The sequence below is a fragment of the Ovis canadensis genome, chromosome 1 (genome assembly GCF_042477335.2).
Source record: "Ovis canadensis isolate MfBH-ARS-UI-01 breed Bighorn chromosome 1, ARS-UI_OviCan_v2, whole genome shotgun sequence".
In the NCBI taxonomy this organism is placed as follows: Eukaryota; Metazoa; Chordata; class Mammalia; order Artiodactyla; family Bovidae; genus Ovis; species Ovis canadensis.
The window spans coordinates 213,699,461-213,726,254 of NC_091245.1; positions in this window are offsets into that span (position 1 = coordinate 213,699,461).

The following is a 26,794-nucleotide window of genomic DNA, read 5'->3' on the forward strand; positions in this document are numbered from 1 at the left end:
CTCCAGGCTGGACTCCCTGTGTTATATAGCTGCTTCCCACTAGTGTCTTTTTCACACATAATAGTGTGTATGTCAGTGCTGCTTTTTCAATTCGTCTTATTCCCTCCTTCCTATACTGTGTCCACAAGTCCATCTTCTGTGTCTGCATCTCCATTCCTTCCCTGCAAATCAGTTCATCAGTACTATGGGAGGGAGGATCAAGAGGGAGAAGTATATATAATTATGACTGATTTGCATTGTAGTACGGTAGAAACCAAAACAACATTGTAAGGCAATTATCTTTCAATCAGAAAAAAACTGGAAGAAATCCTTCATGGTTCCTGTGATCAGTTGGCCTTACCTGCTTCCATTCTTTGCTTCCCGGCCACATACACAACTAAAAATTTAATAATTAAGGCATTCTTCTTGATTTTGGTCTTTGTAAGATCAGAAAATAATGAAAACAATATTATAACACCTGAAAATCCACATCACCAAGTTTGTATAAGGATCCAGTGAGGGATACTGCCTGGCTGTCTTGCTCCTTTTACAAGTATGAGTGGCTATGTGACTCCAGTTTAGCCAGTGATACAAGAGAAAGATATTAGGTAAGGTAAGGTTGCCAGGAAAGTGTATATAATTCACACATTCACCTGGCATCTCCTTTGCCCTACTCCATGATTCTTACCCCAAACTCCCAATCCACGCCTCTCCCACCTTCCTTCCCCTTGGCAAATGTAAGCCTGTTCGCTATGTTTGTGAGTCTGTTTCTGTTTTGTAGATATGTTCATTTGTGTCATATTTTAGATTTCACATGTAAGTGATATCATATTGAATTTGTCTTTCTCTTCTGACTTACTTCACTTCGTATAATAGTTCTAGGTCCATCCTTGTTGCTGCAAATGGCATATTTCATTCTTTTTTATGGCTGGGTAATAAAAAATGATTTTTATCAATAGAATTACAGAGGCTATCTTAACATCCCGTGGATAAAAGCCAAAATCTAAATTGGCATAAAAAGACAGAAAGAACAATGTCTCTTTTTGACATTTTTTTCAGCTTGTACAATACCAAACAGCCTGCCTCCAGAATTTGTGTCTTAAATAAATAAGTCATTAAATACAGTCATAGTTGATACTGAAATAAAAAAATGCTTGCTCCTTGGAAGAAAAGCTATGACAAACCTAGACAGCATATTAAAAAGCAGAGACATTACTTTACCAACAAAGTTCCCTCTAGTGAAAGCTATGGCTTTTCCAGTAGTCATGTATGGGTATGAGATTTGGACAGTAAAGAAAGCTGAGTGCCAAAGAATTGATGCTTTTGAACTGTGGTGTTGGAGAAGACTCTTGAGGGTCCCTTGGACTGCAAGGAGATCCAACCAGTCCATCCTAAAGGAAATTAGTCCTGAATATTCACTGGAAGGACTGATGTTGAAGCTGAAGCTCCGATACTTTGGCCACTTGATGCAGAGAACTGACTCATTGGAAAAAAATCCTGATGCTAGGAAAGATTGAAGGCAGGAGAAGGAGGAGAAGGGGACAACAGAGGATGAGATGGTTGGATGGTATCACTGACTCGATGGACATGAGTTTGAGTAAGCTCTAGGAGCTGCTGATGGACAGGGAATCCTGGCATGCTGCAGTCCATGGAGTTGCAGGGTCAGACATGACTGAGCAATTGAACTGAACTGATTTGAATTGGTATTGCAGGCTGAATCTTTAGCATAAGGCCTGATGTGGGTACTCTGATATTTTTAGTGGATATTATCATGAAGATAGCTACCAGTTTAGAAAGTTAAAACTACCAAACATAATATAAACACCCAGAATATATTAAAATTTAGTTTTCTTTAGCACATATCTGCATTAAATACTTTCACACAAATGAACAAAGTGGGTCATTACCTGTTCCTATGTGTGCATGCCTGTGTGCTCAGTTGCTTCAGTTGTGTCCAACTCTTTGCCACCCTATGGACTGTATCCCGCCAGGCTCCTCTGTCCATGGGGATTCTCCAGGCAAGGATGCTGGAGTGGGTTGCTGTGCCCTTCTCCAGGGGACCTTCCTGATTGAGGGACTGAACCTGCATCTATTTTGTCCCCTGCATTGCAGGTGTCTTCTTTACCACTAGTGCTACCTGGGAGGTCCCCGTTCCTAAACATATCACGAAAAGAGAAAAGCTGCTATCTCCAGCAGAACAAGCACTCACAGGCCCAAATACAAGATATATGAAGAAATAATAAGTGATATCTGAACCATTTTGATTGTGTAAGTGGCTAAAATGCTGTTCTTAGAGTTCTTTTGTAGTAGAACATGATCTTGGTGGAAATACCTGCTCATGTTCTGAACCTTCAATCTTAAAGTTTGAGATTGTGTATGAAGTAAAAGAAAAGATGTATTATCCCTTACAAAATAAGCTTTCCAAAGGTGGTTTCTTGTTTCTGTGTTCATAAATATATTTTATTTATTAGAAGATAAGCTACTTGAGAACAGTGACTGTGTCTTATTCATAATCATAACCCCAGAACTCAAGATCCTGGAACATAGAAGGTGCCAAAAGATACGCTATGAATGAATTAATTGAATGAATGAATAGCATACTAAGTAATTTGCAGATGCCTATGAACTTTCAGCTATGAGCAATGATTCTATGTGTAGCAGAATGATTTCTCTGTACCTAGATGTTAAGGAGCATTTTTGCCCCTATTTCTCAGGCTGTTCTCTTCTCAATGAGTAGGACTGAAGATGGAATGGTAGGGAATATTTTTGAACTAATATTCTTGAGAGCTAGATTCTTGCAAATAGTTCTGTTCAGATTACAGCAATACATTGAGAAGAAGGTATGGTCGATTTTCCTCTTTCCCCTTTCTATCAAAATTTAGGTTCCTTTTTTTCCTATTCTTATGAAGTTTGTTTCCATTGTCATATAGACCAGTGTTAATATAGAACCTCCTACATTTACCTTTGATTTAAGAAGCTTCTCTGAAACTATCATAGTTCCATTATGGATTCTGGAAAACTGATGACTTTCAGAGGTCATATCATGCAAATTCACATACCTACATGTGACTTGACCTAGAGGCAGTGGTAGTATTAATGGCAAAAGTCAATATATTGTTGGTGTATTTTTGCTTATTTACTTATGGCTGCTCTGGGTCTTTGTTGCTGTGTGTGGGCTTTCTCTAGTTGCGGTGAATGAGGGCTACTCTTTGTTTCAGTGCTCAGTCTTCTCATTGTGGTGGCTGCTCTTATTGCAGAGTGGGCTCTCTAAGCTTGAAAGCTTCAGTAGTTGTGGCACATGGTCTCAGTACTTGCAGCTTGCATGCTTAGTTGCCTCTCAGCATGTGGGATCTTCCCAGACCAGGGATCAAACCCATGACCCCTGCATTGGCAAGTGGATTCTTAACCCCTGGGCCACCAGAGAAGCTCTACTGATATATTTCAAGAAGACTTGGTAAGACTGACTTTGATTATACAAGTAAATGAAGAGGAAGAACCAAGGACAACACCAAGTTTCTGGTATAAGCAACTGTGTGGATGGTGGAGTCTTTAGCTGAGAGTGGAAGCTTGGGAGATTTATTTGAAAAATAAGATTAAATATGGAATAAAAGTCTAATTATACCTCAGTACAATATAGATGGTAGGAATTGGAGTTATTCTCTCAACTGAAACAACTAAAATAAGAAAAAAGACAAAATATACAAAACAATGCCTCTCAAAACATTGATCATCAGTCAGTAAAAGACACTGACCCATCCCCACATTATGCTTGCCCCAGCAGAATGTCTGGAGAGTTTCCAGGTTTCTACAAAAGGATGGGGGAATCCAGGAAAAACTTGATGATAGTCCCAGAATAAAGAGGCAGAGCTAGAAATCTAAGGAAGCTAAGTGAAAGTGAAAGTGGAGTCGCTCAGTTGTGTCCGACTCTTTACGACCCTGTGGACTGTAGCCCACCAGGCTCCTCCGTCCATGGGATTCTCCAGGCAAGAATGCTGGAGTGGGTTGCCATTTCCTTCTCCAGGGGATCTTCCCGACCCAGGGATTGAACCTAGGTCTCCCGCATTGCAGGCAGATGCTTTAGAAATCACAAGGTAAAGTACATGAAGGAAGAAAGCTGCAGAGAGGAACTCAGAAGATGTATAGGAAAAACTCATGGAGCATTGTCTGCAAACACATAGATGCAAAGCTTCTTAACAAATAGAATCAACAATATAAAAAAGGATAATACATCATAACTGAATGTGCTTTATCCCAGAAATATAACATTACTTTTACATTCACAAGTCAATAAATGTAATCTACCATGTTAAGTGAAAGTGAAGTCACTCAGTCATGTCTGACTCTTTGTGACCCCATGGACTGTAGCCTACCAGGCTTCTCCGTCCATGGGATTTTCCAGGCAAGAGTACTGGAGTGGGGTGCCATAATCTACCATGTAGACTAAAAATGAAAAGTCTTATGATCATCTCAATAGATGCAAAAAGAAAGAAACATTTGGGGTCCAACTTACTTTGCTGGTATTAATAAAATCTTTCAGTAAGCTGTTAATAGTTATAGAGGGAAGTTTCCTCAAGAGTGTAAATTGGAACTTAATTTGTTATATTCAGTTAGTAATTTTGCATCAGTATTTGTCATTGTTCTGTGATTTTCTTTTCTTTTCTATTCTTCTCATCTTTATACATTAAGGTTAAGATGGCCTCCTAGAATAAATTGGAAATGTTTTATCTTTTTTAAATTTCTAGAATGCTCTGTATTAAATTGTTCTTATTTCCTTAAAAAGTCAATGGAATTTACTAGTGATGTTATAATGACCTGCAGTTATCTTTGTAATAAGTTGTTAAAATACAGATTAAATTTTATTATGAGATATAGACCTAATCCGGAGAAGGCAATGGCACCCCACGCCAGTACTCTTGCCTGGAAAATCCCATGGATGGAGGAGCCTGGTAGGCTGCAGTCCATAGGATTGCAAAGAGTCGGATACAACTGAATGACTTCACTTTCACTTTTCACTTTCATGCATTGGAGAAGGAAATGGCAACCCACTCCACTGTTGTTGCCTGGAGAATCCCAAGGACGGGGGAGCCTGGTGGGCTGCTGTCTGTGGGGTCACACAGAGTCAGACGCGACTGAAGTGACTTAGCAGCAGCAGCAGCAGCAGCAGCAGCAGCAGCAGCAGCAGCAGCAGCATCATAGACCTAATCAGATTTTCTATTTCTCCTTGAACTTTGTCCATTTAATAATTAATTAATTTAAATATCATTCTTTTTGACAGTTATTAAAATATATTTTATTACCATTTTATACTTTTTGAGGTAAAGTGATTTATTATTTATCTCTCCTACCCTTTTAATCATCACATTCACAGGCATCATGGAAGCTTGGCATTTTCCTTAAGAAATCTTTGACTTGGAAATCCATCATGTTCTTTACCCTAGTGAAGAGAGACATAACCTTCCAGTTTTATGAGTTTTGCCATATCTACATATTACCCACGTAATATTTATTTTTATTTAAAATTTTAATATTTAGATAATTTTAAAGGTTACTCTCCATTTATAGTTATTACAAAATATTGACTCTATTCCCTATATTATACGATACACCCTTGAGCCTTTCTTACACTGAATAGTTCGTATTTCCTACTGCCCCATCCCTAGATTTCCCCTCCTTCCTTCTCCCCATAGGGAACCTGTAGTTTGTTCTCTGTGTGAGTCTGCTTCTTTTTTGTTACACATTCACTAGTTTGCTGTATTTTTTTTTTTTAAGATTCCACATACAAGTGAAAGCATACAGTCATTGTCTGACTCATTTCCCTAAGCATAATGTCCTCTAAGTCCATCCATGTTGCTACTAATGGCAGAATTTTGATCTTCACTTATAGGTGAATGGCATTCCATTATATGTATATATACCACATCTTCTTTATCTGTTCATTTGTTGCTGGACACCTAGGTTGCTTCCGTGTCTTAGCTATTTTGAAAATAATTCTATGAATTCTGGGCACATATACCTTTTTGAATTAGTGCTTTTGATTTTTGTTTTTGGATATATGCTTAGAAGTGGAATTTCTAGGTCATATTTTTAGCTTTAGTGAAACCTCCATACTGTCTTCCATTGTGGCTACACCAATTTACATTCCTATCAACAGTGTATGAGGGTTCTCTTTTCTCCATATCCTTGTCAGCATTTGTTATTTGTGTTCCTTTTGATGGTAGCCATTCTGACAGGTCTGAGGTGATATCTCATTGTGGTTTTGATGCACATTTCTCTGGTGATTATAGATATTGAGCATCTTTTCATGTGCTTGTTGGCATCCCATTTTACTTTTTGTAGAACCTAGTAATGTGTCCGCTTTCATTCTTAATTTTGGTAATTCGTCTTCTCTCTCTTTCTGCTTCATCAGTTTGTTAGGAACTTATTACTTTTATTCACTTTTAGTAACTAATTCTTGCATTTGTTAAATTTTTTTTCATTTTATATGTCTTGCTTTTGTTTCATTGATTTCTGCTCTTTTAAAACTGTTTTTCTGCTCCTTGAGGTGGAAGTTTAGATAATTGATTTTCAACCTTGCTCCTTTAAAAAATTTATGTAGTTAAGGTTACATACACACCACATTTTATAAGTGGAAATATGTTATATTTTCCAAATATTTTCTAAGTATCAATTTATAGTTTTCTTTGGCCCAGATGATATTTACATTTTATTCATTTAAAATGATCTAGCTATCTGTTTGCCATTTATTTCTTGACTAATTTTATTATGGTCATAAGACATACTTTTTAATGTATCCTTTGCTTCTTATTCTGTCAGCTGCAGAGAGAGGACGCTCTTTATTCCTATGGTGGAATCTTTCAGGCATCTTAATAGACAACGAGAGTTGTAGTTAATTCCCCTCCTCCTTGGTGAACCTTGAACTACAATATTTGTCTTCTAAGAACTGTGAAATTACAGAAACCTCTGCTTATTTTTATAGCCCTGTTGCAGCTGCTTTCTGCCTGATCTTGGCATTTCATACTGCATATGCACAGCTGGGAACTGCCAAGTACCTTGAGGGAAAATTGCATATGGAATATTGTCTCATTTCTCTGAGACTGGCTTTTTTCAGGAACCTAGGCTCTCAGCTCTCCAAATTCTGGGTGCTTTGATTGCTTTACACTTTGTTCAAAGATCCACAGCTTTTAATCAACTTAACTTTTAGAGTTGTTTTCAATTCCAAAGTAAGTCTGTGACCAATACTATACTATGTTTATTTGAACTAGATTGTAAGGCTTCTTGAGAGAGAATGGAATGCTGTCTTAAAAATCACCTTAAGTTTAGCACATTGGTAAGCGTATTGCATATTTTATTGATGTATAAAAAGGAGCGTAATGTTTTTGCTTTTTCTCTCAATCATTAATACCCAAATGCTGCACAAAGGATAACAGAATGGAAAAGTTACTGTTTTATAGTTGGAAATCATTGGATGCTTAATCAACCTTTTATATTACAAAGTGTGTGCCCTAGCCATGTTATTTAACAGGACTCTGCATAAAAAGATAATAACAGTTTGCAATATTTGCATGGAAATTGAGTGATGCAACACATAGTGACTGCTCTTAGGTGTTCAGTTGATTTCTTTGATCTTCACTCTACTTAGTAACACACATTTTGACTGCTGTGGTCAAGGCAGCATTAACTTTTTGTAAGTACTAACAAAAACAACAATTTAGACACTTGTACAAAGTTTTAGTTTTATAGATTTAGTAACAGCGGTGACTCAAATGACAGGGAAACTGGTACTTATCTGGAATCCTCAATGCTGCTTTACTATTAGTGGTGCACTCCAGGGAATTGGGAATAAGCCTGAAAGCACATTCCAGCAGAAAAGGAGTAGTCTGCTTTGTGCCTCAGACTTTGTGAAAAATTTAGCCTTGTGAAAAATAGAGCTAAAGTTCAAAAACTGACTTAAGCCTGTGCACGGTACCATTTTTTCCCTCCTTGAATCAAAGTCTCTATGTCAAAAAGGAGAAATGCTCAGGAGAGCTGCCCCCACACAGCTGAGTTCAGCTTCTTTTGATCCAGCAAGGAGATATTATAACCTCAGAAATACTAAGACTGGATGGAGAGTCCCAAAGACCTGAGCGTCGGTCAAGCCTGTCATCTAAATAGACACAGTTCTTGCCCATCAGCTTATGCAGAAGATAGGTGTTACATCTGGGAGGTGAAGGTTTGTTATTCATCTCATCTCTGAAACCAGTTTTATTCCCTTTATGTAACTTATCATCAACTCCCCTACACTGATACTTTGGAAAACATGCTTCCCCCTGAGCTATTAAAGCAGAATGTTCAGGGCTTTAAAAATGATTTTGTTCTTGTGACATAATCTTAGGAATTATGTAAAAATCATGTATATGGGGAATAAAGTATTATGGAGACACATATCTCTCCCTTTGTGAATTTTAGTTACATTTGAGGCAGAGATAGAAGAAATGTAAATAAGCCTATTCCACATTAGGTAAAATGGTCAGTAGCATACTCAAGATTCTCTCAATTTAGATTAGTGTAGGGAGTATAAAAGTTTAATTGAAATGTGAATATTAAAATTTTACCAAATAAAAAAGAAATAGTATTAGAGAAGATGAGGAGGAAACCACCAATGCTTGGGATATGTCATTTAGTCCTTATGTTCCTCTATAGCAGATTAAAGTCTCCCTGAAATGAATTTGATTGTCTCTTAGTCCTAATCTAAATGACCCAAACAACCTGAGATATTCACAGTAGACCTTGAGAAAACAGTCAATTGGTCGGTGCCTTCTCTCTGTTCTTTTGAAAGAAGCAGTGGGAAGAGACTTGCAGACTGGTTTTACCACTTTCACATTTTCTAGCTGCCAACATGGAACTTTTATGTTTTGGCATTCTTGGAGCTACCTACCTCACAACAAGGGAAATTGTGAATGAAAAACTTCCATTTATTTTTGTCTCCACACAAAGACATCTAATTTCTTTGCACTGACTCTGGAATATCTTCCAATCATGTAAAGATTCAGCAAGCAGTCAATATCAGAAATATACCTGATACTGATGAAAATGTAAAAAATTAAATGGGCCATCAAAGACAATGTTGTAGTATGCAGCTTACTTCCTGTAGTAGAATCATGTAGGCTCTGGAAAAAGCGTACTTGACACAATGACTCTTGGTCATTTAGTTTGTTTAATTGTTTCTGTGCAGCTTTAGGTATTAATGTTTGCCAAATCTTCAACTCAGAAAAAATAGGCAGTGAGTGTATTTTATAATTATGAAACAAGGCTGATCCTTGAACAGCAAGAAATTAAACTATGTAAGTCCTCCTATACCTAGATTTTCTTTAGTAATGAATACTACAGTACTATGAGGTCTGATTGACTGAATCTGAGAATGCAGAATCTCAGGTAGAGAGAAACTCTTATAGGCAGGACTAACAATGAATTAAATGTGGCTTTTCAATGGTGTGGAAGGGCAGTGCCCCAACCCCTGCATTGTTCAAGCATCAGTTATATTTCAAGTATAGATAAAAGTAAAGAAATAGAATAGTAAAAATATAAGAAACTATTATAAACTTTTGCTAAATCATATAAGATGCCAACTTTATTTTAATATTTTTTACACTTTTAAAACAATGTTATACTGTAGATACAGTTTAAACTCATGTGTAGCCATTCCTGAATCCTTTCTTTTTCCTCCTTCTATTGAAATAATCATTATCCTAAAGTGTGGTGTTTTCTTATTTCTATGTAAATTTATGCTTACATATAAGTATATAAATATTTATGTAATATATATTATATATTTAAATTGACTTCCCTAATGGCTCAGTGGGTAAAGAATATGCCTGCAATGCAGGGGACACAAGAGATGCAGGTTCGATCCCTGGGTTGGGAAGATATTTCAAATAAACATATTTCTATGTGACATACATATAATATATATGTGTGCAGGCAAAATATATTTATATATATGTGCATGTTTTCAGTCTTCTTAAAAATGATTCATGCTGTAGATACTCTATTTCAACTTCTAGTACAATCATTTTAGCTATGAGAGGGTCCCCTTGTGTGACCAGATCAGAGTTTACCCATTCTCTAGATGCTAGATTTTTTAGTTAATTACATTTTTGTGTATATGTGTGAATATGTAAATGTTGCAATAGCACATGGGAAAGTTTCTCTAGAATCTGTACCTAGGAATGTGATTACTGGATTAAAGGGCATATTATATCTTCAGTTTTATTTTTATTAGTAGTTGTTCCAATGTAATTCCCACTAGCAGCAAATTAGAGTTTTAGTTTCTCTACATCCTTGCTGATACTTCATCTTGTATAGCATATTGTTGTGTTTTGATGTGGAGGTCATAAAATTAAATAAAAACAGCTCCAGAAATATAATAAACTGCAACCCTGGTCACATGATCCCAAGACATGTTTCAGTCTCCACAAATTTGGGTAGTTTACTTGGGACAAAAAGAATCAAAAGTAGAGATTGTCTATTCTGCCTTCTCCTCATCCCCTCAGCTTTCATCCAGCTGAGTAATATAATCATTAGAACAGGCTCTTTTGAAGGATTAATCAACATCTGTGTTTGCAAGTTAAAAAGTATTGAATTATTTTCTACTTAGGGAAAGCATGTCATGTTTCTCATAACAGGTCTTATTTTCATGTAGAAATGAAGTGGCTGAACAGGTCCAGTGATTTTAGAAATATTATTATTCTATATCTTGGGCTTCCCAGGTGGCACTAGTGATAGAGAACCCAAAAGGAGACAAAAGAGACAGGGGTTTAGTCCCTGGGTTGGGAAGATCCCCTGGAGGAAGGCATGGCAACCCACTCTAGCCTGGAAAATTCCACGGGCAGAGGAGCCTGGTGAGCTATTGCGGGGGGTGTTTCGCAGAAAGAGAGAGGCAGTGGAACTTCCCTCAGCACAGCTGAGGGGTCCCAAGAAAAAGTAAGCCTGCTGTCGGCCAATCCAGCCCCTTGGCGAGCGAGAGACAATTAGAGGCGACAGGGGTTCTGTCTGAGCAGTTCCGCTGTATTGCCACAAGCTCCCCGCTTATAAAGGCAAGCAGGTGGGGTTTTGCCAGGGACTTTCCATAGTTGCACCAATCACGTTAAAGGTCAAATTGTCATGTGCCATCATTATAACAGGAGTCTATGGTGATCACACGCTGTCCACGTGCTCGGAAATCAAGAGAGCCAATCAAAAGTCTTGACAAACATAGACCACGCCCCTATCTCTTCCGCCAGGCGCCATCTTAGTTTCCGACCGCAAAGCTAGCCCTTCTCTTTTTCTTTTTTAAGGTTTCCCATTTAGGGCCCCACATCTCCCTCTTTTTTATTTTATTTAAGCCCTCGAGACATTTATATTGATGTTTTGTAGAGCAAGGCGTAAAGCTGTAGGCAGCCAACCTCCAGCCTCACCAGCCCCTCTCACGGCTGTGCCTGTCTTAGGTTGCCCTCCTCTGAGGGTCTTACCCATCATTGGCTATCCAGCCACCTCTTGGGGGCTAGGCAGAATCTCTCTAGATGATGGGCATCTAGAACACTTTTTATTTATATGTCTCGGTTAATCTCTTGAAGGGCTAAATTAATCCAGGGGTTTTGTGGGTGCCCAACATGGGGCTCCTCTTCCATGACCTGGGCAAGCATAACTATTTTTTGTTTTAAGTGTCTATTGCGGGCTATGAGGTTTTTTACCTTTAACACTACAACAAGCAAAACAACAAAAACAATCAGATAGAAGGTATTTTTAAACCAGGTAAATGGACTTTGTATCCAGTCCCATAGATCCACTGCTCCCTTCTTCACCTGTTAGAGTCTCATTTAACACTGGAAAAGCTGTCAGACAAAAGCTGGGGTATCTCACATCACAGTCTATGCACACCAAAATACTCAACATCTCGATCGCTCTGGCGTGGAGATCAAGCTGTTGTTGGAGTCCCGTTATGGCGGATCTCAGGTGTTCGAGCTGGTTTGAAATCCTTGAGCAGAGGCAGTGGATATGTTGTTTATAACCTCGATGGTCTGAGCCTGTTGAACTCCCAGCACGGACGCTGACACTGTTGTACCCTCATGGTTGATGGCCTTGTGTGTCGTTAAACCCAGGCTTCAATGATTCTAAAAACTGTTGCACAGCCGTGGCAATGACGAAGGTCAGCAAGGAGAGGATAGGCAATCCGATGATCACCAGGAGCAGTGTCCACCAGGGTCGCCGCATTGATGATCTGAAAGGGAAGAAAAGATCGCCTCAGGAACTTTTTGTTCTTGGGCTCAATACGTGAGTGTCTCTTTAATCTGTGTCAGATTTTGAGATTTGACTTCTCTCTTGTGGTGTAAATTTAAGATTCCTTGCTGGCACCCATATAGGGCTGGGGTCCCCAATGGGGAATATGCATCTGAATCCTCTTCCCATTGTAAGGAGTGGATCAGGCCCCTTCCACTGGCCAGTGATGGGGTCTTTCCATCTCACTTGTATTTCAGGTTTTATTTCTTGGTTAGACCAATGTTTTTGAAAACATGGTATCGGTTCATTTTTTGAAAAATTAAAAATGTTTAAGAGTGCCATTCCAAGTTGCTGGTGAGGGCTTATTCCCCCTTTTTGTTTTTGTAATTGAGCATTTAAATTTTGATGGTGGCCCTAAATTATGGCTTGTCCCTGGGGGTTATGTGGGATTCCGGTGTTATGACGAATGTGCCATTGTTAGAAGAATTTCTGTAAGCTCTGGCTGATGAAGCAAGGGCCATTATCTGTTTTTATTTGATGGGGAAGGCCCAACATAGCAAAACATTGTAAAAAATGGTTTTGAGCATGTTTTACTTTTTCTCCTGTGTGGGCAGTAGCCCAGCAGGCATGAGAGTAAGTGTCAATAGACACAAAAACATACTTAAGTTTTCCAAAAGGAGAATAATGGGTCACATCAGTTTGCCACAGCACATTGGGTTTTAGCCCTCGAGGGTTTACTCCTGGGGGCTGTAAAGGCGGTACTTGTAAATAAGGAAGACAGGATTTACAAGTGTGTATAATTTTCTTTAATTCTCTAATAGGGATCTGTGGGAACCTTTTATGTAGCCCTCTTCAATTGATATGAGTAAGATCATGAAGATCATAGGCATCTTGTAAGTTACAAGCTTGGATTGTAAGGGAGGCCGCTCTATCGGCCAGGGAATTTCCCATTGAAAGCAATCCAGGTAAATTTTGATGACCCCTAAGATGGTGTACATAAATGGGGTTAACCAGTTCAAGTAACAGGGTATGGGCTTGTATCATAAGGGGTGGGTAATAGGATTGTTATTTAGCCGTATGTGAGAATTTAGCAATCCTGGAAGCAAGTTTACTACATAAAGACTGTCAGAAAACAGATTCATGGGTTCAGGGACTTTTGTGAGCACCGTGACAACAGCAAGTAATTCTTTAAACTGTGCGGACCCCTCACAAGGCCCACAATATTTTCATATATGTTGATCTGGCTGTTGTGACTGTTGTGGCGGCTGGAACACGACGGCTGCTGCACCATTCTTTCCTCCATCAGTAAAAGCATTGAGGGCATCTGGCATAGGCTTAAAGAGAAATAGTTGGGGCGCCCTCCAATCTAAACGACCGAAAGAAGTAACCCATTTGTGCGGCCCATAATGACAGTCAAGGATGCCTAGGTACCCCTCCAGGGCTAAAGCTATTCTCCCATTGTTTCTTTGAATCCATTCAAAATCTGATAGTCTATGCAGGATAACAATCTTATCAGGTTCATGCGCATAGCATCGGACTGCGATATCTCTTCCCTTCTGTATTAAGTCAGCCGTTTGATCTATACAGGTATAGACTCGGGGAGTTCCCCCCAAGGAGATGTGCACCCATTGTAGAGGCTTTCCCCCCTGGACCAAGGCTGCCGTAAGTAAGGACGGACTAGGCAGGACCCGCAATTGTAGACCCTCTTCAGGAGTATACCTGGTAAGCTGGGCCCCATTGAGGGCCCTTTGAATGTCTTGAAAGATCTTTTTGTGGGAAGGTAGAAGGGTTATCTCATCATTGGGCTGTCTATCTTTTAATAGATCAAAGAGGGGCAAGAGTTGGCCTATCGAAACAGGGACCCAGGGTTGTTGCCAATTGATTTCTCCCAAGACCGGTCATAGGCCAGTCAGGGAGTAGGAGTCTTGGATGTATAGCTGAGGTTTTAGGGGGCTCACACCTTCTAGGGACAGCTGAGATCCCAGAATCTGAAAAGGCGGGACAACCTGGACTTTATCAGAGGATATATGGAGTCTCCCTTTTGATAGACACTTTGGTAAAACTTTATACGCTTCTGTCAGCTGTTCAGCAGTCGGGGCACCCAAGATGACGTCATCCATATAAACATACGGTTTAATGTATGTCAGATCGCTAACTGGCTGGAGAAGGTCTTTTACATAGTTTTGACAATAGGCAGGGCTGTTTGCCATTCCCTGTGGTAAAACTGTCCATTCAAAACGCTCATCAGGCCCCTCGAAGTTAGTGGAGGGTACCGAAAAGGCAAACTTTTCACGATCTTGGGATTGTAGAGGCATAGAAAAGAAACAGTCTTTGATATCTATTACTATAAGACATAAATTACCAGGAATAGCTGGTATCCAGGGCAACCCCCTTAGGGGTGTCCCTTGGATGATCATTCTCTCATTGATCTTTCTAAGATCTTGTAACATCCTCCATTTTCCCAAGGATTTTTAAATTACAAATATCGGGGTATTCCAAGGGCTAGTAGAAGGGCAAATATGTCCCAAATTTAGTTGTTCAGAGATGATTTCTCTAAGGGCTTGTAGCTTAGTGGATGGAAGAGGCCACTGCTCCACTCATATTGGGGGTCTGGGTTTCCATTGTATAGGAGGGACCTGGGGGACAGTGGCCCTTAGGATTAGGGGGGCACCTTCCATTGGGTTAGAGGCTCTCCCTTGTGAAATTTATCAAATTTAGGATCTCCCCTATAGTTTGATATGGGAGAATGTTTATAATGTTGTTGATATTTTTCCTCATCAAGGAGGTCATCATAAAGGCCCTTATAATTAGTAGTAATATATACATCTGCTTGTCCCAAAATATCCTGGCCAAGCAGATTTGCATTCAATCCAGAAGCTATCAGGGGCCGAACCTCTCCTGTAGAACCATCAACATCTTTCCAGGGGAGCCACTCAGCAGTCTCCTTAGATCGAGTGTCCCCCCCAACGCCCAATAATTGAGGCCCAGGGACCAGTTTCCAGCTAGGTGGGACCTCTTCTGCCCTGAGGACAGTCCGATCAGCTCCCGTGTCGATCAGACATCGAAATCTCTTTCCTCCTATGGTAATATCCGTTTTAGGCCTTAATCCAGGCACAATAGGCACAGCCCAATTGGCTCTGGGGGCTCTTTGGCCTTATTGATCCCCATTAGCATTGTAGGGGGTCGGAGCGAGCCGCATCCGGGGAAGGGTTTTTGAAGGAAATTTTCAACATGATCTAGTAAGTAATGAGGTCCCCCTTGGGGTGACAGGGCTGGGGGTTGCCCCTCATCTAGTTTAAAGGCTTGCTGTCTTTATCAAACTTAGATTTGCACTCTGCCTTCCAGTGATATCCCTTCCTACATCGCGGGCATGGAGTAGTGGGGGGTCTCCAACCAGTAGGTCTTCCCCCGCCTTGAGGCCACTCCTTCTTAAAGTGTCCCTCTTGTCCACAGCCAAAGCATCGACCCGATTTTGGGAGGACTAGGGGTCCCTTAGATGTGGTCCCCCCAGAGGCTGTCATAGCAGAGAGAGCCTTGGTCATCGCCTCGGTAAGGGCTTCAGTCTGAGCCTGAAGGTCAGTCGAAATAGAGCAGGTCTAATGGCTCTGTGTCCCCACGTCTTTGGTGGCTACAATCCATCGCTCCATAGAGTGGTCTTTATGTCCTGCGCAAGCCAACTTATGGTCTGAGTTCATCCCTTCCCAGATTAATAGCTTAACAAATTGATCTCTCAGGGGCCCTGGAGGGAATTTCCTCTGTATACTCTTTTCCACCCAATCTATGAAGGTGGAGAGGTCTTCATTATTTTTTTGAGTGATGCCCGATATAGGGGGCTCACTGGGGCCCTCCTCAAGCTTTTTCCAAGTGGCCAGGCATATGACCTGTACTTTGATCTGTATAAGGAGCAGGAATGGTGGCCTGTTGAGGTCCCGTATTCCATTGATCTGCCTTCCCTGACAACATCCCGAAAGTCACCGGGATAGCAGGGTTGGCAGCTTGATTTCTTTCTGCCTGAGCATGACACTCTTCCTTGAAAAAGGCACACCATTTGATATAGGTGTTGCTGGGGAGCATTGCCTTACATAGCATCTTCCAGTCTTGGGTCGTACAAGGTTGATGAGCCAGGCCCTGGAGAATAGTTTCTGCCCACGGGGAGTTTGGGGCATCCTCTGCCACTGCCTTTTTGAGCCCTTTTAAATCATTGGCCTCCCAGGGGTACCAGGCTGCTGGCCTATTCCCCCCCGCCCCTGGGTTAACATTTACAGGAAAGGCTTGAGTCAGGCCAATAAAGGGCAATGGGAATCCCCAAGGGTCCCCGGGATAGGTTCTCCCTTTCCAAGGTGACCTCATTGTCTCTCCCACCCAAAGTGCTCCCGAAACTTCCTCAAATGGGGGAGGCAGGGAGGGGCACAGATCTCTCCCCTGGGCTCCTGGTCCCGAGGCATCAGAGGGGTCTCTATTCTCTTCCACCCCTTTATCATCCCCAAAAGGCTCCCATGGCCCACTATTCGCTCTAGAGTCTTTATTTCCTACAGTCTCTTTTGCTATATTTTGGTCCGACATGACTCGTTCCTCGTCAAACTTTTCCCATTGTTTTTCTGATTTTGAATTGGGGGCACCCATATCAGTGACATGCTCCTCGCTCTGTGAAAAGCAGAGCTTGAGGGCTGAAATGCTCAGACAGAACCCTAAGGGGGGCTCCCCACCGTATCGAACCTCTCGCTGCCTAGCAAGGGTTTGTACTCGATCCCAAGTGTCCCAAGAGAACAGATTGTCAGAAGCAACCCAGGGGGCCAACCGTATAATGGTCCCCCAGACCTTCATGGCCTGAGCGTCAGAAATCTCAAGTCTCCTGCTTATGAGCATATATCTCAGTGCCCTGAGTGTGGGCTCATCAGATTTCTCCATGTTATTTCCCATGCTGCCGAGAGAGAATAGAAAGAAAAGTCACTGAGGACCACCACCAAAAATCCTACCGGGAGTGGTGGCGGCCAGAAAGTTGGGCTTATGGTATGCTTTTGGAACTGTTTATGTACCTGAGTCATTGCACAGAAGTTTTCTTGCTGGGGGCGGGAACCCTAGAGGTTTCTAGCCCGTTCCATTACCCCCTTATCCTGTCACAGCAGTCTTCAAGTGGCAGGCGCCCTAATGGCCTTTAAGTGCCTGACCCGTGCCCACAGGGAAGATTCTAGGCCACATCGTCAGTTAAGAATGATTAAAGGAGAGTTTCACCTGGTCGGGCTCTAGTTACTGAGGCTCACTTGTTGCAGGGCCTTCAGAGTCTGCCAGAGTGTAGCCCTAGCTGGGACTCATCAATTGCCTCCACAACCGTTCACCTGTTCACTGAAACTCCTGAAAAAGGAATTAAGGACAGATCAGAAGAGAAGAGAAGGAAAATAAGTCAGGAGAGTTTTTTGTCACTTCCCTCAAAATGGAGGGGGGCCCACCTTGAAGTCCGGCTTACCTCAGGCGATACTCCTCTGAAGGGGAGCGCCGTGCTGCGACCAGCCTAGGGTCCCTCGTCACTCCTTCTTTCAGAGCCGCATGGTGTCACCACCTCTGTCTGTCCGCTTCGCACCCCACGTTGGGCGTCAGTTTCTGCGGGGGGCCAGGGACTTTCCATAGTTGCACCAATCACGTTAAAGGTCAAATTGTCATGTGCCATCATTATAACAGGAGTCTATGGTGATCATGCGCTGTCCACGTGCACAGAAATCAAGAGAGCCAATCAAACGTTTTGACAAAAAACATAGACCACACCCCTATCTCTTCTGCCAGGCGCCATCTTAGTTTCCTACTGCAAAGCTAGCCCTTCTCTTTTTCTTTTTTAAGGTTTCCTACTTAGGGCCCCACAAGCTATAGTCTGTGGGTAACAAATTTGGACATGACTGAAGTGACTTAGCACATATTCAATATCTGTAGATTCTAGTTATTTTACAGATGAAAGAAGCAAATCTCTGAAATTAGTGGTCTCATACATGGCAACTTGTTACAACAAAATCAAATTTGTTTTGCTTGTATAGATTTCAGTCCTACCTTAAAAAAAAAAGAAATTGAGTAGTTTCTTTTCTAATTAAAAAAAAAAAAAACAAAACTGGTGAAATCTCCTAAAGATGATATTCTCCTCAAGACTAAATTCAATATAGATTGTTTTTAAGATAATAAATAACCATAAGGACATTGTCCAAAAGTCCCGCAAAGGCTAACCTGTAGCACTGAGCCAGCACCCTCAGTGCAGTGCTTGTGTGAAGAGGACAGCTCCCTGGATTCTCACCCTGTCTTTCCTAAGCCACAGATCCTCCCTGACACTCTGACATTTGCTCTTTTGTCTTGATTCCCAAGGGCTTGGAGTGATTTATTCTCTTCTGAGTTCATATTGCCTGGTCCCACATCACACAATTTCAAACTAAGACTAAACCTCAAGCACACTCTGTCACAAAAAATGCATTGCTGACAGCCTTTCATTTCTCCATTTACATCACTGAACATTGAAATGATATAAGAAAAATATTTCGTTTCCAGATTAGATAAATTTTTCATCTTTTTTCTGTCTTCATAAAGAAATTCCTCCAGTTTATTTTCTTCCCAATACCCTACTGATGTTGCTAGAAATATAATAGAAGCTTTTGGGACTGGTATGTCTTTGGATAATCAAAAAAGTTAGCTAAAACAGAGAATCATGCTTTATAGGCCCATGGTAAATATTTTATTTTTGGCACATTAATTTACAGTATTTTTAAGCAGAGTTAAAATATTTTCATAGAGGATAGATCTATTGACTATAAATCATATATAGAATTCAGTATATAATTTCCAGTTCAGTCCTTTAGAGAAGAACATAATATTGAAGACACTTGCAAAGAAAACTTCTAGGTTTTTATTAGGTTTCCTTAAATTTTCTGCATTGCCTCACCCACATATAATATGATTGCATTTTTATTCAGCAACTTTTGCTATCCAAGCTTTTTGAGAACTTTAAACCAAATTTTCACAGAAATAAAATATTTTGGTACCTATATTTAATCAGCGCACATACTATTTATTTAAACAACAAAAGCATCATAGCTAGTATATATACTGGCATAGTGTGTTTGAAAACTATGATAACTAACTCATACTGAGAAGAATACTGGCAAGAATACGCAGAAGACTGTACAAAAAAGATCTTCACGACCAAGATAATCATGATGGTGTGATCACTCACCTAGAGCCAGACATCCTGGAATGTGAAGTTAAGTGGGCAGTAGAAAGCATCACTACGAACAAAGCTAGTGGAGGTGATGGAATTCCAGTAGAGATGTTTCAAATCCTGAAAGATGACGCTGTGAAAGTGCTGCACCCAATATGCCAGCAAATTTGGAAAACTCAGCAGTGGCCACAGGACTGGAAAAGGTCAGTTTTCATTCCAATCCCAAAGAAAGGCAATGCCAAAGAATGCTTAAACTACTGCACAATTGCACTCATCTCACATGCTAGTAAAGTAATGCTCAAAATTCTCCAAGCCAGGCTTTAGCAATACGTGAACTGTGAACGTCCAGATGTTCAAGCTGGTTTTAGAAAAGGCAGAGGAACCAGAAATCCAGTTGCTAACATCCACTGGATCATGGAAAAAGCAAGAGAGTTCCAGAAAAACATCTATTTCTACTTTATTGACTATGCCAAAGCCTTTGACTGTGTGGATGACAATAAACTGTGGAAAATTCTGAAAGAGATGGGAATACCACACCACCTGACCTGCCTCTTGAGAAACTTATATGCAGGCCAGGAAGCAACAGTTAGGTTAGTCTAGCATATCAGAAAATCTTTTAAAAAATAAAAATTAACATTACCTCAAGATGATTTTGTGATTCATAAACCAAATAGAAACACAATGCAGCATGTAGACACTTAACCCACAGACTTCTAAGACTTCTCTTGGAAGCAGGCCCCAGATGAGGACACAAGCAGAGGTAGCTGGTGTTCAATGCTGTGTGTTCACAAGGACCAGACTGGTTCTGATAGGACTTGCAGTCGTATCAATGTTGTTAAATTGAGGCAAGATACATATATGAACAGCAATTTAAAAGTTTTGAGGACTAAATCTGACTGTACCTGTGTTGAGCTACTTTCTAAAGCAAGGAAAGAAAGGGAGATGGAGGCATATTGGGTCATTGGCCAAAGTGCCCAATTAACTGAGAAGCTTTGTTTGTGGAAACCTCAGGGAAGAAAGGGTCAGTCATTCATTTTAAGTCGTATTTCTGAAGTCGATGCCTGTGAGCTGTATGGAGACAGCTATAAAACTACAGACCAAGCATTTGGAAATTGGAGAGGGAAACAAATAAACACAAAAAGCAAAAATAACTACAGCAACAATAAACTTTACATGAAATTCCCCAAAATGTGAGCTTGAAAATTAAGATTGCAAAGACAAGAAAAAGTCAACTCCATGACAGACAGCCATAAATTCAACATGTTATCCCTACACCCTCTACTTCTGACACTTGCATTACAGTTATGTCGAAACTTTGAATCTTTACCTGCTGCTTCTTCCTTCATCTTTCAGATTTTTCATCTTTTTCTATATATCCCTTTGTAGTACTCTGGGTCAATTTCATCTATTTTTAAATATATTCTATGTAGTACTCTGGGTCAATTTCTTAGTAAGATGTTCCAATTATTTCATTTTTTCTATGGTTTTGGCCAAATTAGCATACCTCCCATAATTTAATGTTGTTATTTTCATTTCCCAAATTAATAATTGATTAAAAAAATCTCTGTATAGTTTTGATCCATATGTATCTGCTTTGTTTCATATTTTTTGTTATTTAGGGACACTTTCTTTTTTTAAATCACTTTGGGCATTTTCAAAACCATTTAAAGATTATTTTTTCAGAGGATTTTGAATTATTTGCATTCATTCAGGAGGAAGTTATCCTAGCCAGCTTGATTATCATTCAAGAGTGAGGAAGAAATAAGATATTTTCAGAAGTACAAAAGCTGAGCATTTATAATTGAAAAGTTCTTGCTAAAACACTACTAAAACATGTTCTTCAGCAAAAACAGAAAAAATGAATTCAAGGAAAGAAATGTGATGGTATGAATACTCATTGGCAAAAAGAGTGGTAAATGATGATGGTAAATCTATTAAAGATAGTAAAAAATACATCTGTAAGTCTTAAGAGTATGATTGCAGAGGAGTTGGAAGGTAGCTAAAGCATATTAATTATTTGTTATTTAGGAGGAGAAATAATATCCTGAGTAACTTTAGATTTTGTTGGAACTGTATGAAGTCATTGTTAATACTAAACATTTAAGAGTAAATACTAAAAAATTTGAAAACTCACATTTTGTCTTAGCATGTTTGGGAAAGTTATATGTATGTGAGATAAACAGATCCAAGAAAAAATTAATCCAACAAATGTTAAAAAAAATAAAAATAAGAAAGAATGGTAAATAAAAAAGATTAAAAATAATTGCACACAACTACTAATATACTAAATTTTTGTATATAAGAATAAAGATTAGCCATAGTTTATTGAAATACAATTCAGAAAAGTGCTCATTCTGAAGAACACTTTAGGTACAGAAAAGTTTTAAATAAAAGAAATAAATGTACTATAAAATTCTAACCAAAATATAGTTTGTTTAGTAATATTAATGAGACAAAATTTAAGAGGAAAAAAAAACATTATTAGGATTGGAAAGAAACTTTACAAAATAAAGAAAGGAGAAAAATATAAAATACTACAGTTCAGAACTTGCACACAATTCACATTTTTCTCCTGGATTTATATATCAAAAGCAAAAAATCGATAAAAATAATCTCAATAGAACATATTTCAAACAAACAAAATGGTTCAGGCACATAAAATTAGCATGTAAATTAGTTGATATAGCTATAGTAGGTTAATGTGATATGGTAGATGTAAAAAATGTTTATGGATTCTTTTTAAGCAAAAACAGAAAACTTAAAAAAATTGAGTGTATAATTCACCACATAGACAGATAATAGCCATGATCATATTTTAGATACAGATAAAGTATTTGATTAAATTTAACATGTTTAAAAAAAAATGTTGCTTTAGCACAATTTACCTGTTATGATGGATACATTTCCAGGCACTAGGGATGCTATGATAAATAAGTCAGAAAAATCTCTGCTCTCATGGATCCTACATTACAGTGATTAAGACAACAACAAAAAACCAAACTGCTTTCATTATATAATGTTGATGGATAGTAACAAGTCCTATGTAGAAAAATAAAGGAGTAAGGAACTATGACTGAGGGCATTTTGCATGGATGTGTGTATTTCTTTAGATATTTTAGACGATGTGGTCAGGGACTGCAGTTTGAAGAGAGACCATCTGGGTTGACCCCTGAATGAGCAGAGGAAACAATCCATTAGAAAATCTGAGGGAGAAGGGTTTCAGGCAAAGGAAACATCAAGTACAAAAACTTTATTGTTGGTACAGCTTGACATGCTCAAGAAACATCAGAGAAAGCAGTGTGTCTGAGGCAGGTTAAGTGACGTAGAGTATAGTAGGAGATGAGGTCAGATTACATAGAATATCAAAGGTCATAATAAGGATTTAGATTGAATTTTGAATCTGATAGAAAGCCAATGGAGAAATCTGAGCACAAGAATGACATCAAATAATTCACATTTTTCAAAGGTCATTTTGCTTACTGGTAAAATGGACTCATGGGGCAAAAAAGAGCATCAAGGGAAGTATCGAAATCCAGATGAGAAATGGAGGTGGTTTGTCTGAGTTAGTGAGCCAGGGAGGTAGAAGTGCTAATTATATCTTGGTTTTAAAGTTAGGGCTCATTGGATTTGCCAGTAATATGGATATGAGAAACACAGGAAAGAGAAAAGTGTGGACCTGAATAATTGATGGTGCCATTAACTGAAATGGATAAGCTAGGAAAGGAGAAGATTTGGGGAGAAAATAATACTAATTTAGACATATTAAGTTTGAGGTGCCTAGTAAATGTCAAACAAGAGACACTGAATAAGACATTTGTTTTGACTGCTAGAACAAAGACTAAGTAGGGATTTCCTTACCTTACAATTAGCATCAGCCAATCAGGCAACATCATATAACTTATAAAATAATATCATTTCTCTCAAGGTAGCAATAATTGAAGTCTGACTCTTTGCAGTACATGGAGTACAGTACATGTACTATAGTCCCCTAGGCTTCTCTGTCCATTAAGTTTCCCAGGCAAGAATACTGGAATGGGTTGCCATTTCCTTCTCTATGAGGTCTTCCTGATCCAAGGATCGAACCCATGTCTCTTGCATTGGCAGGTGGATTCTTTACCGCTACACCACCAAGGAAGCTCCTACAAAGGACCTACCAAGATAAATCAACACAATCTCACTATCTGACCATCTCAAGGTCAGCTAACTATTAGCTGAAGTTGATATGCAACCTTAATTCCTTTTTGACATATAACCTAACATATTCTTAGGTTCTGGGGATTAAAATTTGGACATCCTTAGGGTGGAGGGCCATGATTCTATTGACCACACCAAGCAAAATAAATTGCCTATTATTCCACTATATCAACAATATTCATTTTAAAATGTAATAGATACTTTATGAGGCAGCAAAGATTATTAGATAATCTGGAAAGAAATCTAGTAAAAAAGTGTGGGGATGGTTACATTAATGAAGAACATGAAGAAAGTCCTGAATAAAAGAAAAGATATACTGTAGATAAGACACAATATCATAAATATGTTAACTTCAAGTATTAATAAATTATAAATTCAATAACAATTCTAAACTAGAAAAATGATTCCAAAGGTGACATGAAGAAGGAAGTTTTAAGAATGACCAGGACAATTATGAGAAAGGAGTGGAGCCTTCCATATATCAACATTTATTATATTGCAATTAAAATAACATGGTTTTAGTATAGGAGAAAATATATCAGTGGACCAGAATAGGTAATTAAATAAAATACAAGAAGTAAGATCTAAGAAAGAAGTAAGATCTAAGTAAGAAGTAAGATCTACGTAAGAAGTGAGATCTAAGAAGACACAAGAATTTGACATATGATATAATTGGCATTTCAAACAAGGGTAATCTATATGAATCAACATGAACATGTCAAAAATGTAACATTGGGAAACAAAACAAATTGCTGGTTGATACAATAAGAGGTCAATCATATAATTTTAAAAATACTTTATTTGTGGATACAGTATATGTAGTAGCAGTCAAAACATGAAGTGGAATGAAATATGCCAAATCTTTTCCTTTGGAAAATGATGAAGGGGAGGGAGGCTGAAGTCATAAAAGCTATAGGGGAAAAAAAAAAAAAAAAAACAAACACAGAAATTTCAGTTTCTTATGTCAATATTTTAATTGTTCAGTAAACAGAACAATTGAAACAAACTGGCTAAATATGAAAATTTGTTTAGCTGAATGAGAAGTAGTATCTGTTAAATTTCTGTAATTTTCTAAATTTTAAACTATTTAATGGGAAAAAAAGGACATCAAAAATCCTTTTCAGATCTCAGAAATACATAATTGACTTTGCTGAAGGCCTTGACAGATTATGTCTTTGAAAGCACACCGTTCACTAAAGTTAAAAAAATATATCCATGGTAACCATTGCATCATGCTGCAAAGGCTCTTTGAACCTATTGTATCTCTAAGAAAACGGAGATTTAGAAGTATGTCTGGGGTATGGTGAAGCGAGGGTTTTCATAAGAAAATTAGCTTTCTCTTACTGTTAATTAAAAAAAAAAATCTTTCCTATTTTTTCAGTCTCTAAGGCCAGTGGATATAAAGCAAAATGAAGTATCTTTAAAAAATGTAGCATTTAATAAAAAGCTGAAAATACTGTTGACGGTTGTAGGCTCTAAGAATTTATCTTGTGTTAAAAAGCAGCAAGATAAAATCTCTGTTTTTTCAATTCATAGTTCAACACATTTATAGAGAATGTGGATGTAAGGTATGTGTGAGAGGTGAAAACATGAAAACAGCTGAGAAGTTTTCTTACTTTTGACAATTTCTTTCAGTTTTTCTTTCTGCTTTGAAAATGCTATTCCCTCATTCATTTCTTTCTCTAAACACAGAGACTCAATTATTCATTCATTTACTCTTCAGTAAATATTTTGAGTACTGACATGTTACAAGTTCTAAGCCACAGGTTAAAATAACCTAAAAAAAAAAAGCCCCCCAAACCCATTTGAGATTATTTACTATTTTCTCACTCCTAGAGACATATTGAAGTAGTTGATGTTTAATGCCCATGTATAGATTTTAAATCACTGGGAAGGCTTCCTCTGGAGAATAAACAATCAGCTTCTTGAACAAATGAAACTCTGCATCATGTTAAAATGTATTCATCAGGTAGAGCCCAGCTCCTTTAGTGGCAGGTGCTGTGTGGAACCTTACATTTCCTTAAATCACTCTGCTTCCAGCCCATCACTTGTAATTATGTATTCAAGGTTGCTTTCCTTCCAGACACTGAGACCACTAGTCCATGACTCATGTGATCATCCATTTCTATTACCCGACCACCTTGCATAATACTTGATGTGCATTAGGCCTGAGTAAGCATTTGGGGGAAAATGAATGGATATAAATGTCCTGATGCATGTTTACTGGGTCTGTGTTTGCCTTCTTTGACAGAGCCAAGTAACTTGTTTTTAAAGTAAGATTCCAAGCTTGAAAGTGAATGAATCACTGCAAAGTAACAACTCTAAATTGACAATGTAGCAGGAAAGATGCTGACATTTTAGATTCATTTTTTAATTAATGCTTTTGGGGTTAAAGTTTTTGGAGTACTTATTTTTACTTCTTTTGAAGAGGGAATTCTAGTCTTTAGAAAATAGGAATGATGTATTTGGTAACTATTGTTTGGTCGCTCAGTTGTGTTGGACTCTTTGCAGCCCTATCAACTGTAGCCCACCAAGCTCCTCTGTCCATGGGATTTTCTAGGCAAGAATACTGAAGTGCGTTGTCGTTTCCTTCTCCAGGGTATCTTCCTGACCCAGGGATCAAATCTGTGTCTCCTCCATTGACAGGCAGATTCTTTACAACTGAGCCACCTGGGAAGCCCATTTGGTAACTAAATATACACAATTATATATGTATATGTGTATATGCATACTTGTATATGTATGTAGTATGAAAACATATACAATCTTGTGTCTGGGTACACATGTGGCAAGAACAGTTCTGTAGTGAAAGATGTCTCAGTGATTAAGCACCACTTGGTCAGGCTGTGGCAATGGCTGCTCTCAGACTGGTTTACTTTGTCATTTTTTACTGCATGAGTGCTGTTCTTTTGCACCACCGGTGACTTTTGCTCTGTCTTTTCTCTTTTGTCCTAGTTTGGTCTTCCCAGTTGATCAGCACATTCTGCTGGTTTCAGATTCAACTTGGAGTATTTCAACTTCTCTGAAATTTCCACTGCTAACACCCTGGTCAGAACCACCATCCTTGCTCCCAGGACTGAACAGTAGCCTCTCATTTGTTTTCTACTCCTGCTTTTATTGTGTAGTCTTCATTGAAAGTCACTGTGAGCCTCCGACAAGGCCATGCATGGTAGAGCCCCTATCTCCAAGCCCTCCACT